Consider the following 13,579-nt stretch of genomic DNA (forward strand, 5'->3'; position numbering starts at 1 on the left):
CCACCAGCCTGAATGACAGCATTTCCAGTGAAAGAAGTTTGGCAATGCCTGCAGTCAGAGCCTGTGCTCGTGGGTGGTTTGATGAGAAAGGCCGCCTTTTCTCCCATGCCTGTACTACCGATGGCTGTAGACTGGGCTGGGAGTGTGTGGATGACTGGGAAAGTGGTGCTGCGGGTGGAATTACAGCGGGTCTCTGGACAACAGGGCCAGAGGTTCTTCCACGGCGATCCTGGGAGGAAGCCGAACCAGCTGCGTGTGAGCTAGAGGAAGAGGCAACACGAGATGAAGAGGTGGTAGCTGCCGCTGTTGGTTGGCCTAGCTCTTCAGTGTGTTTTTCTTACTCCGCCGGGTGCCTGTTGCGCACATGTTTCCACATGTTGGAGGTATTGAGGTTGCTGACATTTCGACCTCTTTTGACTTTTTGATGACACACCTTGCATCTGACATAGCAAATGTCATCTGCAACTGTGTCAAAAAAGGACCAGGCACTGCAAGTCTTGGGAGCGCCCTTTTTGGCTTTTGGAAGAGACATGCTCCTAACGGGTGCCAAAGCGGAGGCTGCAGGATCCGCAGTCTTCCCCCTCCCTCTCCCTCTTTGGGCCGTACGGGGAATCTCTTCCTCAGAGCTGCTCCCACCACCTTCCTGTCCCTCACGCCAAGATGGGTCAAGGACCTCATCATCTACACTACCCTCTGCCCCCAACTGCTCCTCCTGGGTAGTCTCAGCAGCAGAGCACGCACCAGTAAGTGGCACCTGAGTGTCATCATCAGCTGATGCGGCCTGCGATGTGGTGACCGGAGCCACTGGCCCACCCGCCTCTTCAGAGGAAGAGAGAAAAAGCTGTTGGGCATCACTGCACCCTGCCTCTTCTTCCATTTCTCCAATGCTGCTTGGCTGGCCCCCTGTTTCCAAGCCAAGAGATTCAGAGAACAGAAGTAGAGACGGCTCCTGTCCTGGGCTCTCTGTCTGCCTGGGCAATTTGGCAGGTGGTGAAGAGACAGATGGCTGCTCTCCAGTGCTCTGTGTCTGAGAGGATGTGGCACTAATTGAAGTTGATGCATTAGCTGCCATCCATCCGACAACGGCTTCAATTTGTTCTTCACGCAGCAGCGGTGTACGGCACTCTGACACAAAGCTGCGCATGAATGACTGTTGCCTGGTGAAAGTGGGTGCTGATGAGTCACCGGTGCCCGCAGCAGGCACAGAATCCCCACGTTCCCTCCCTGCTCCGCGCCCACGCCCACGCCCACGTGCCTTACTCACTGCCTTCTTCATCTTGGTTGACTGATAAAGATAAGCAGAAAAGTACTAACGGCTTTGTGTGCTTATTCCTGAGCAACTCCTCCTAACAGGTATAAGAAACACTAATTTTCTAAAGTGTGGACTAGACTTTAATATGAGCTAATGTGGCCTACACAAATGTAAAGTGGTGTAACTGGTGTGTTTGGTGAACTTTATTATTTATTTATTTTTTTGGGGCTGAACTGACAACGTATAGAGATGCAGTCACACGGAGACCGTGCAGACAGCCGTAAACGGCGCTGCAAGGCCCCAAAACCCTCCTCTACGTTATCCTATGTAGTGTTTTTCCACAAGTTAGCTGGAGACGGGTGGAAAGACACTAATAGGATTTTTTTGAAAAAATGTGCAGCAGCCTGCACTACTTAAAACAAAATGAAAATTGATTTGGCGGTATGACGCAGTGAACAACCCTGAGCTGGAGACAACCAGGCTACGGCTGCTCACAGACTACAGGGCGAGCTGCAGTCACACGGAGACCGTGCAGACAGCCGTAAACGGCGCTGCAAGGCCCAAAAACCCTCCTCTACGTTATCCTATGTAGTGTTTTTCCACAAATTAGCTGGAGACGGGTGGAAAGACACTAATAGGAATTTTTTGAAAAAATGTGCAGCAGCCTGCACTACTTAAAACAAAATGAAAATTGATTTGGCGGTATGACGCAGTGAACAACCCTGAGCTGGAGACAACCAGGCTACGGCTGCTCACAGACTACAGGGCGAGCTGCAGTCACACGGAGACCGTGCAGACAGCCGTAAACGGCGCTGCAAGGCCCAAAAACCCTCCTCTACGTTATCCTATGTAGTGTTTTTCCACAAATTAGCTGGAGACGGGTGGAAAGACACTAATAGGATTTTTTTGAATAAATTAGCAGCAGACTACACTACTTGAAAAAAAAAAAAAAAAAAAGAACAGTATGAGGCAATGAACCACCCTCCCTGAACTGAATACAACCAGCTATGGATGGCCTATGTGGCTGCACTCAGACTAGAGAGTGGGCTGCACTCACACACACACACACACACAGACCTTGCAGATCGCTGTGAAAACAGCGCTACAAGGCAAAAGCAAGGTGAATAGTAGGTGAACACAGCGGTTGCTAAATTAGCCTTTGGAAAGCACAAAGAAGCAAATCGCTATCTCTAAACTGTCCCTCAGTCAGCAAACAGCGTCCTGTCACTAACTGAATTCACAGCAGAGTGATCGCAAAATGGCGCCAGCGACTTTTAAACTGCATCATGACATCATTTCAGCAGCCAATCACAGCCTTGCAAGTAGTTTCATGCCCTCCATGCTAAACAGGATGTTCCCACACTTGGAATCATTCTCATTGGCTGAATTTCTGCATTTTGAATCTTGGAACTTCCGATTCCGGTATCCGATACGCGGCAAGTATCGGAATCCCGGTATCGGAATTCCGATACCGCAAATATCAGCCGATACCCGATACTTGCGGTATCGGAATGCTCAACACTACTCATCAGTTATCAATATGTGCTCTGTGTATGATGAGTTTAATCCAGCTTGCTAACATGTGATTTTCTGCTTGCTGGTAGCTCTGGGGTTCAGACTTGCCCCCCTCACACCGTTAGTTGGTGTGAGGGCTCGCGCATTCTCTGAGTGGATTTTTAGAGGGTTTTTTACTGACCGCATAGATCCCCTTTCTATTTTCTGCTATCTAGTATTAGCGGGCCTCCTTTGCTGAATCTGATTCATCTCTGTGTTTGTACTTTCTCCTTAACTCACCGTTATTATCTGTGGGGGGCTTTTCTATATCTTTGGGGTCATTTCCCTGAGGCAAGGGAGGTCTTGCTTTCTCTCTGGGGGTAGCTAGTTTCTCAGGCTGCGTCGAGACGTCCATGATTTTAGGCACGTTCACCGGCTACCTTTAGTGTGTTGGTTAGGATCAGTTTTGCGGTCAGTCCAGTTACCACCCCCCCAGAGCTGGTCTATTGTTTAGTACTTAGCAGGTCAAGTTTTCGGATCCTCAGCCACTGGGATCATAACAGGGCCCTAGGGGGGGTAATGTTAGGGGTCGAGTTCCAGCAGCTGCACAGGGGGAATCTCGGGCCATCTCCGCTGCAGTCTCGCATTCTTCTCCTGCCGCAGTGGAGCCTGCTCAGCGGAGACGTCGGTCCCAGCGTCTCGCTCAGTCTGACTCTGTGCAAAGGGTTACTGCTGCTTTTCCAGCTTCTGCCATTGAAGCCAGTGCTGGGCAGCGGCGAGCAGATGCTTTTGGGACTAAGTCCTGCTTTTCTCCTTCTGAGCATACCCAGGGTAAGATCTCTCATTGGAGATCGAGGGTCACATGCTTGGATACTGCAGCAAAGCCCATTGGTTCTCCAGGAAGGTCCTGAAGGTGCTCAGGCTCTGTGGCAGCCTCTCATTGGTCCTTCTAGGAAGGTCTTGTACTTGCTGCAGCTATATAAGGTTTGCATGGCCGTGCTAGTATCAATGCATGTTATGAGTTTTGCGCCAATGTGGTCACGCTTGTGTGGATTCAGGGACCCGGCCAAAATAAGCCACTTAGAATACCGGCACCTCTGGTGAGGAGATTTTTTGTATGGTTTCAGGGCCCTGGCTTAAATAAGCCACCTAGAATACTGGCTCCTCCGGTGAGGAGATTGTATGTTTGCCTCCTTGACTGCGTGACCACAAGCTGCTATCTGCTCAGCAGTTACTGTGTATTCCTGTGGAGTTTAACAGGGCACAGTCCTTTCTTTATAGTGACTCTGGGAAGCAACAGACATCACTTCTAACGCCATATAGTGCCGCCGATTGCCAGCAGCAGGTTCTTTTCCTGCACGGTGGACCCGGGGCTGTGATCGCACCAAATAACATCTTTATATTTACTCGGTGCCTTCCACCAGCCCTAACAACCACCAACATTGCCTTCTCTCCCACCACCCCATCACTGCTCTCTCCATTACCTACATCATTGCCCTCTCCAATACACACACACAGCACCACACTGCTCCACATACACACACAGACACACAAAGCACTGCACCACTCTCTCACACGCACACAGCACCGCACCACTCTCACACACACACAGCACCGCACCACTTATGCAAGAAGACATGCAGACAGACACAGAGCACCACTCATCTCTCCGCATGTTTCCCACAGCTGCAGCACATCCCGGCAGCATCTTCATCACCGGCAGATTTCGCGGTTGTAACTAGAATGTATGGGCTCCTTTAAGGTTCTGACTATAGCCCATAAATTCTAGCTGTCTTTTGGAAATTACATCATACCTGGAAGCAACACATGCATTCTGGTGTCTACCCTGTAGGCAGTGTAAAGCCTAGCCTACAGCTAACACTGCCTGCTATTAAATTAAAATGAATATTCACTCCTCTCCATGCCCAAGGGGGCATGGGGAAGCATGACTATTCATTTTTCTTTAGCAGCGGTGACAGGCTCCTCTTTCCAGGCGGGCCCCCCTGACTCATGGGCCCCATAGCAGCTGGGTGTGCCCCTATTAGCAACACTCCACTGCCCAGGGACCCTTGGAGTAGTGGGGGCCCTAGGCAGATGCCGATCCTGTATGCCAGCAGGTATAAGTGCCTGGGCCCACTGTAGAATCCTTCCATTCTCCAGTGGGCCAGTCCGACCCTGCATGGAAAAATCTGAGGGTGTTTAGTTGACATTTTTATTTAAAAAGAAGTGTAAAAGCCATCCCACTATGAGAAGATGTGCCCAATCTGGATGGTTCTTAGCTCTAGAGACTCATCTTGCTATGTGCTAAACAGGTCACAAAATAGACTGGAGCAAATCTTTACAAGTGCCTGCCAATCTTGCTCTTTTTATACATATCGAGAACCTAAAACATGGCAAACCAAGAGATATCCAGACAGGAAATATATGATACAAAGATATCTTGATCAGTTTCCTTCTTTGAGTGGTTTCCACTCTTTTCACAGTACATCACGGTTATTTTATGATAATTGATTACATGTATGAATTTTTTATTGTCTATAAATATATAATTCCATAGGGTGTTACTGTTGTGCTTATCTTTTTATGCATAATTATGCGGCTTAGTTGAAAATAGACGCTCTACCTGTATTTCATTAGTAGATCTGAGTTTTGCAGCCTTTTGTTAGCCCTCTCACAGCTTTTTTGAGATGTGTTGCTGCTGTCAATTTCTAAATTAGTTTTTTTTTTCAGTTGAAAAGGAAAAATGTGTAACTTTCAAACCTCTGATCTGTGTTCTATGATTTGTTGCGAATAAAATGTACTGTATACTTTGGATTATAACACTGATTTTTTTGCCCCAAAATTTGGGAGGAAAATTGAGGTGCCTCTTATAATCTGAATGCGATGGAGTGTGGTCACAGGAGGCAGGGTCCCTGCTGCAGGAGGATGATGTTGGCAGGAATGGGGCGATGCTGCGAGTCCTGGGCTGGGAGGAAGGGTGTCCCGGTGGTGCATGGCTATGGGCACTTTGATCACATATAATGATGGCAGGTCCGAGAGTCCCCTTCTTTTTGCTTTGCCTTCATTAGACTTTGGGAAAATAAATGCCAAAGGCAACACATGCGCAGATTAAAATCTCCTGCAGCAGCGATCATGCCTCCTGTGACCCCGCTCCTCTGCAGCCGCCCTCACTGGTAAGCTACCGTAAAGTCAAACTATAAGTCATGCCATTATTTTATTTAAAAAATTGTTTTACCTATTTTCCTTCCCAAAATTTGGGGTGCATCTTACATCTCACAAAATACGGTAGTTACAAGAGATTTTCAAATCACTGTATTCTTGTTTTCTTTACATTTTATGCAGAACATTTTTTGTAGCTTGAGTTGTAAAATAAATAGGAGTTACCCCTAGAAAGTATCTTTATCAGCCTCTCCTTATACCCTTTCTAATGATGCCTGTATTCTATCTAAACACTAAATGTGTTTGAAAACAATGTTTAATCATCCCTGCTCTCTGCCTCTCTGTACCAGCAGACAGTGGACTAGCCTGTGACCATCGTCAATCAATGTTACTGCACGTTGGGAGCACAACAGTGTCACCGACATCCCTGCATGAGCAGGGAGGAAAAACAATGTTTTTAAATGTTTGTGTTTAAAAATTCTTGTCTTTTAAACACAAAAATGTAGCGTTTTGGGAAAGTGTAGTCATCATTAAAAAAGGCCCAAATTCGGCAAAAGAAAGTTAGGCTTTGAGTGATTAACTGCATCATCTCAGGTTACAGAACATATTGCAGTCTTCAGTGACTGCTGCAATATCTGTGCTGTCAGATACCGACAGTTGCAATTTATGATGTAAACCTTTGGTAAAATACTAACACATACTGTATCTCATCTTGATGCACTTTCATCAATAAAGGAATTTGTATTGGTTATTTCATCTGTTCTGAGGGAAATTAAATCTAACTGCTCTGAACATTCATGTATTGTCTATTAAACTGAGTATTCAGCACGAGAGGTTTATTAAAATTCACATCTTGAAATAAAAATGTCTTGCATTTATCACAATGAAATTCTCATTATATTTGTAAACAATAAAAACGACGTTAAATTGTTCCGCCAAACTTAATGTTGTAGAAATTGTAACTCTTCCCTATAAAATAAAAATGAATATTGTCTGTCTGTTAAAACTCACAGGAACTTTAAAGGAAACCTGTCATTACAATCTACTTGTGTAAACTTAGTGCATGCTACTACCCGGCACTGTACAGATCGAAATATCTATAAATGTCAGGTTTAGTATCATGAGGAAAAAGTACCTCTTAGAGTTCCAGTGCTTCCGGCTCTGAGGATGACCAGGGTAGTTCTATATAAGCACTCGTAATGTTACGTCATTAACCCAATATGAACCGTGACCTTACCAGCATGCGCAGAACAGTCCTGAGCCTCAGCAGAGCCGGAAGTCCCAGCCTAGTGTGAAGAGGTCTGTGGATTTCAGAACTCGTGGCAGTGATAAGAAAGATAAAGATTATTGATGAGTGAGCATGCTCGTGTGCTAACCAAGTGTCTTTGCCGTGCTCGAATAATATGTTCCAGTCCCCGCGGCTGCATGTCTTGCAGCCCTTCAAAAGCTACAACACGTTAGAGATTGCATTTTTGATAGGTAATCCCTGCATATGTTGCAGCTGTCGAATAGCCACGAGACATGCAGCCACGGGGATTAGAACATATTATTCGAGCACGACGAAGACGCTCAGTTAGCACCCGAGCATGATCGGATAACACCTTATCCGAGTAAGTTCGCTCATCACTAATAAAGAATTTATGGAAACTCTGCTTCTCTAATAAATAAAGATCTAACATCTATAAAACTCTATCTTGCTTAAAAGATACCTCATTAATATAAGTTTTATTTGTTTTATTATGAAATGTTTTTGGACTTGTTAATTGTTAAAATGCACAAGTAAATTTTTTTTTTGAAACGTTGATACCTAGCATATGTCACATTATGGATAATTGCCATTTCCCATACCTCATGTTACCTTCCTGATACAGGACTACAAATGAAACACCTGCCTCAAATAAATGAGCATGAATTACCGCACCTGCTTGTCTGCGCTTCACTTTTTGTTTACCATTGCTTTTTTAGTAAATTATTTGCTCTTTCCCAATCCATCCATTGTTTCAAATAATTGTTTTCTGGCTTTCAGAAACCTTATATGTGTTCCCTGAAGTGCTGCACTGTTTCAGAGAAAAACATGAAAATTGCCTTTTCAGAGAGGAAGAGAACTAGAACTCTATGGTGCCATCTGTTGGAACCAGCAATCCTAAAAGTCATTATCAACCCTTCTATGGGCCTTGACATGAGACTTGGGATTAAAGCCAAATCATAATCTCAATTTTCAGACAAGTTACATATGTAATTTCTCAGAGGAGCATGCATGGCTTATAAGTCTCCTTACTTTGTCATGCCTGCACAGGCGCAGTGGCGTATCCAGGGGGGGCAGTCGGGGCATGTGCCCCGGGCGCAGCCGACAGGGGGGCGCCAGCGGGCCGCCTGATGATGCGGCGTTCCAAGGAGGCTCCTCGTCGTCGGCATTCTGCTGCCCCCACACTGAGATTATAGTCCCGTTCTCTGAGCCGGCTGTCAAATTGACAGCCGGCTCAGAGAAAGTGCTGTGCGTGGAATTCCAAGTGTCAGCAACGTAACTACCGTGGTCGCAGGTGGGACTGCACTTGTCCCGAAGCAGAGCCCCTCCACCGCAGAGAGCCGCATACCACAACTATGGCTGCTGCTGCTCTGTGCGCACAGGACCTAGGAAGAGGTCACAGGAGGGGAGGAGTCAGAGTCACATGATCGGGACGGGAGGACCTCTGTGTAGTGCAGGACTCTGCTGGCTTTCATGGTGCTGGACAAGGGTAATGTTTTGTGTGGGGTCAGGAGTGGTTTGTGTGGATGTAGCAGAGCCGTGTGTGTATGAAGTGTACAGAGCGGAGCCATGTGTGCAAGGTGTATGGAGCGGAGCCGTGTGTGTACGGAGTGGAGCTGTTTGTGTACGAGGTGTACAGAGTGGAACCATGTGTGCAAGGTGTATGGAGCGGAGCTGGGTGTGTACGAGGTGTACAGAGCGGAGCCGTGTGTGCAAGGAGTATGGAGCGGAGCTGGGTGTGTACGAGGTGTGCGGAGCGGAAGCCGTGTGTGCAAGTTGTATGGAGTGGAGCTGGGTGTGTACGAGGTGTACAGAGCGGAGCTGTGTGTGCAAGGTGTATGGAGCGGAGCCGTGTGTGTACGAGGTGTACAGAGCGGAGCCTTGTGTGCAAGGTGTATGGAGCGGAGCTGGGTGTGCACGAGGTGTACAGAGCGGAGCCGTGTGTGCAAGGTGTATGGAGCAGAGCTGGGTGTGTACGAGGTGTGCGGAGTGGAAGCCGTGTGTGCAAGGTGTATGGAGTGGAGCTGGGTGTGTACGAGGTGTACAGAGCGGAGCCGTGTGTGCAAGGTGTATGCGGCAGAGCTGGGTGTGTTTGAGGTGTACAGAGCGGAGCCGTGTGTGCAAGGTGTATGGAGCGGAGCTGGGTGTGTACGAGGTGTGCGGAGCGGAAGCCGCGTGTGCAAGATGTATGGAGCAGAGCTGGGTGTGTACGAGGTGTACGAAGCAGAGCCGTGTGTGCAAGGTGTACGGAGCTCAGCAGCGTGTGTAGGAGTAACTAGGTGTGGCCATTATACTGTACGCAATATGTGCGTGTGTGTTTGTGCGTGCATGCGTAGCGCTGCGGGTGAATGTGCAGAGAGGTAAATGGTTTTGTGTGAGTGTGTACGGGGGGGAGAGGCGAGGGCAATGATGGGGCTGATGGGGAGAGTGCAATAATTGGGATGGAGGGAGAGGAGGAAATGATGGATGTGGTGGAATGGGCAATGATCGAGTTGGAATAGGCAATGATGGGGGGAGGAAATGATGGAGGTGGTGGAATGGGCAATGATGGAGGTGGAAATTGGAATGGTCGATGGTGGTGGGGGGAGAATGCAATGATGGTGGGGAGGAGGAAATCATGGAGGTGGTGGAAAGGGCAATAATGAGGGGGGAAGAAATTATGGACGTGGTAGAATGGACAAGGATGGTGGTGGTGGAAAGCACACTGATGATATTGGAGGGGGAGAAAATGATGGAGGTGGTGGAATAGGCAAGTATTGTGATGGCGGCGGAAAGGACAATGATGATCGTGGTGGAAAGGGCAATGATGGGGATGGTGGGGGAAGAGAAAATGATGGATATGGTGGAAAAGACAAAGGAGAAAATGATTGAGGTGGTGGAATGGAAAATTATGGGGTGGTGGGGGAGAAAGCAATGATAGTGGTGGTGGAGAAGGCGAAGATGGAGGTGGTGAAGAGAGCAATGATGGGGTGAGGTAGAGGAAAATAATAGGCATATATGAGAAAACAGTACAGGAGAATGGGGGGCATGTATGGGCAATGGGGGACATGTATGAGGAAACAGTACGGGGGGACGGGTGCAGACAGTATGGGGAGCGAATGGGGGAATGTATGCGGGCACAGTATGAGTAGCGATGTGAAAAATGCATGTTTACAGAGTACGGTGAGTGAGGGTGATGGGATGTGTGCAGACACAATGGGGAGTCAGGTGAGCAGGCAGTATAGAAAGTGAGGGGGTAAATATATGAGGAGACAGTATGGTGAACAGGAGGGATCTGAGAGGATACAGTATGAGGAGGGAGGGGAATAGTGTGAGGACACAGTATGGGGGGAGAAAAGTGATTGGGCATAGAATAGAAACTGAGTAGTGGGGGCATAGCATAGAGGGACAGTGTAAGGGCACAGCCAGGAGGGGACAGTATACCAAGGAGGGGGAGTGTGATGAGAGAGTACAGTATAAATACTGGGCCCTATAGGGGGACACAGTGTGAGAGGACAGTGTGAAGAGGGATCTATTATGGAAAGGAGAGGTCAGTGTGAAGAGCATGTACTATAAGAGGGACAGTGTGGGGGTCATATTTTATGCAGACAATATAGTGAGGGGCAATTTTTTATTCAGGAGCATTATAATGACACTTGTATCTTTAAGGGTGTCATGTGGAGATTTTCTGCAAAAGAACGGAGAAGATGAAAGTCTGCAGAGACGGCTGTAGATGAGAAAACTCATCATGGGATCTGGACAAGATGAAGAAAAGAAGGAGATCGGCTCCAGAGACGACGTCATCTATAAGGTACCTGGATGTAAATGTTATTTGTGATACTGACTAATTATCATTTTTTTATTTATGTTAGGAGCATTAAAGGGGATGTCCAGGTTTGTAATGAGTCTGCAGTCATTCTATGTGACTGCAGATTTCTGAGTTCTCACAGTGCGCCCTGCACGCTGTCAGGATTCTCTCGTGCCGGTGATTTACATACATGCGGTCACGTGCTGACTAGACATGCGTGGCCTCTCTCTATGAAAATGAACTGAGTGAGGCTGGGCACGTCTGGTCGGAATGTGGTCAGAAGTATACAAATCACATGCTTGTGCTGACATGACTGTCCACCGGCAAGGGAGAATCCTAAAAGTGTGCAGTGCATGCCTTGTGAGAATTCAGAAGCCTGTGATGTCAGGATTCAGCTCTGCAGGTTCCAGTAGTCGTCACATGGACACGTCACTCATATGCGATTTTCATACTCATGGTCCTGTGACAATGAGCTTATCTTCCCGCTTCTCTCAGTTTTTCACTGAACATTGAGAGCATTAAGGAGAGAATCTCGTGGGTACATGACTAAGTGTGCAAATCGCATATGTCCTGAGGCGGCGGGCGCCAAAATGAATTCTTGCCCCGGGTGCCAGAAACCCTAGATACGCCTCTGGACAAGCATGTCCCTCTCCGCACAGAGAAAGGTTACCCTTACACCTCAGACAAAAACATACACGGCTACAATAATAAATCATGTGTCTGAGTCATGCAATACATGGTTTAGGAAACTTGAAACAGATAATGGATTCCCTTTAAAAGTAAGTTGGGAACAGCCAAACTAGTCTCATCTTTGCCTATTGTTCCTGGCAGGGTATTTAATGTATATTTTCCCTGAAATAGTCAGGCAATTGTGGAGCCAGATTCGGCTTGATGTTGCCCATGGTTAAGGAAGCATGAATCAGGTTACAGGTTTCCATTAACACGTATACTCCTCTGTTAGCATTGAAAGCATGTATAACATACAGAGTGTTTCTGTTTATGTATGTGAGTGTAGCCTGGTGTTTGAATAAAATAGTTTGTGTGCAATAAACAGTGCATGTGTGTGTACCATAGAGAGAATGAGTGTGTGTTTGAGTGTGTGACATACAGTGTGTGTCTGTATCATTTGTTGTGTAACATACAGTGTGTGTATATCATGGAGTATATGTAACATATATAGTGTGTAGCATTGAGTATGTTTCTTTAACATACAGTGTGTGTAATTTCCACACTTAAAAATACCATAAGGGTGAGGGTGGTGAAGATGGTGTTCCACTCCTCTGACATTACTGTGGTTTAACCCCTTCATGACCCAGCCTATTTTGACCTTAATGACCTGGCCATTTTTTGCAATTCTGACCAATGTCCCTTTATGAGGTAATAACTCAGGAACGCTTCAACGGATCCTAGCGATTCTGAGATTGTTTTTTCGAGACATATTGGGCTTCATGGTAGTGGTAAGCTTAGGTCGATAATTTTTGCATTTATTTGTGAAAAAAACAGAAATTTGGTGATAATTTTGAAGATTTCGCAATTTTCAAATGTTAAATTTTTATTCTGTTAACCCCTTCATGACCCAGCCTATTTTGGCCTTAATGACCTTGCCGTTTTTTGCAATTCTGACCAGTGTCCCTTTATGAGGTAACTCTGGAACGCTTCAACGGATCCTAGCGATTCTGAGATTGTTTTTTCGTGACATATTGGGCTTCATGATAGTGGTAAATTTAGGTCGATAATTTCTGAGTTTATTTGTGAAAAAACGGAAATTTGGCAAAAATTTTGAAAATTTCTCCATTTTCACATTTTGAATTTTTATTCTGTTAAACCAGAGAGTTATGTGACACAATATAGTTAATAAATAACATTTCCCACATGTCTACTTTACATCAGCACAATTTTGGAAACAATTTTTTTTTTTTGCTAGGAAGTTATAAGGGTTAAAATTTGACCAGTGATTTCTCATTTTTACAACAAAATTTACAAAACCATTTTTTTTAGGGACCACCTCACATTTGAAGTCAGTTTGAGGGTTCTATATGGCTGAAAATACCCAAAAGTGACACCATTATAAAAACTGCACCCCTCAAGGTGCTCAAAACCACATTCAAGAAGTTTATTAACCCTTCAGGTGTTTCACAGCAGCAGAAGCAACATGGAAGGAAAAAATGAACATTTAACTTTTTAGTCACAAAAATGATCTTTTAGCAACAATTTTTTTATTTTCCCAAGGGTAAAAAGAGAAACTGGACCCCAAAAGTTATTGTACAATTTGTCCTGAGTACGCCAATACCCCATATGTGGGGGGAACCACTGTTTGGGCACAAAACAGGGCTCGGAAGGGAAGGAGTGCCATTTGACTTTTTCAATGAAAAATTGGCTCCAATCTTTAGTTGACACCACGTTGCGTTTGGAGAGCCCCTGTGTGCCTAAACATTGAAGCTCCCCTGCAAGTAACCCCATTTTGGAAACGAGACCCCCCAAGGAACTTATCTAGAAGCATAGTGAGCACTTTAAACCCCCAGGTGCTTCACAAATTGATCCGTAAATATGAAACAGTACTTTTTTTTCACAAAAAAATTATTTTAGCCTCAGTTTTTTCATTTTTACATGGGCAACAGGATAAAATGGATCCTAAAATTTG

The sequence above is a fragment of the Ranitomeya variabilis genome, chromosome 3 (genome assembly GCF_051348905.1).
Source record: "Ranitomeya variabilis isolate aRanVar5 chromosome 3, aRanVar5.hap1, whole genome shotgun sequence".
Classification (NCBI taxonomy): Eukaryota; Metazoa; Chordata; class Amphibia; order Anura; family Dendrobatidae; genus Ranitomeya; species Ranitomeya variabilis.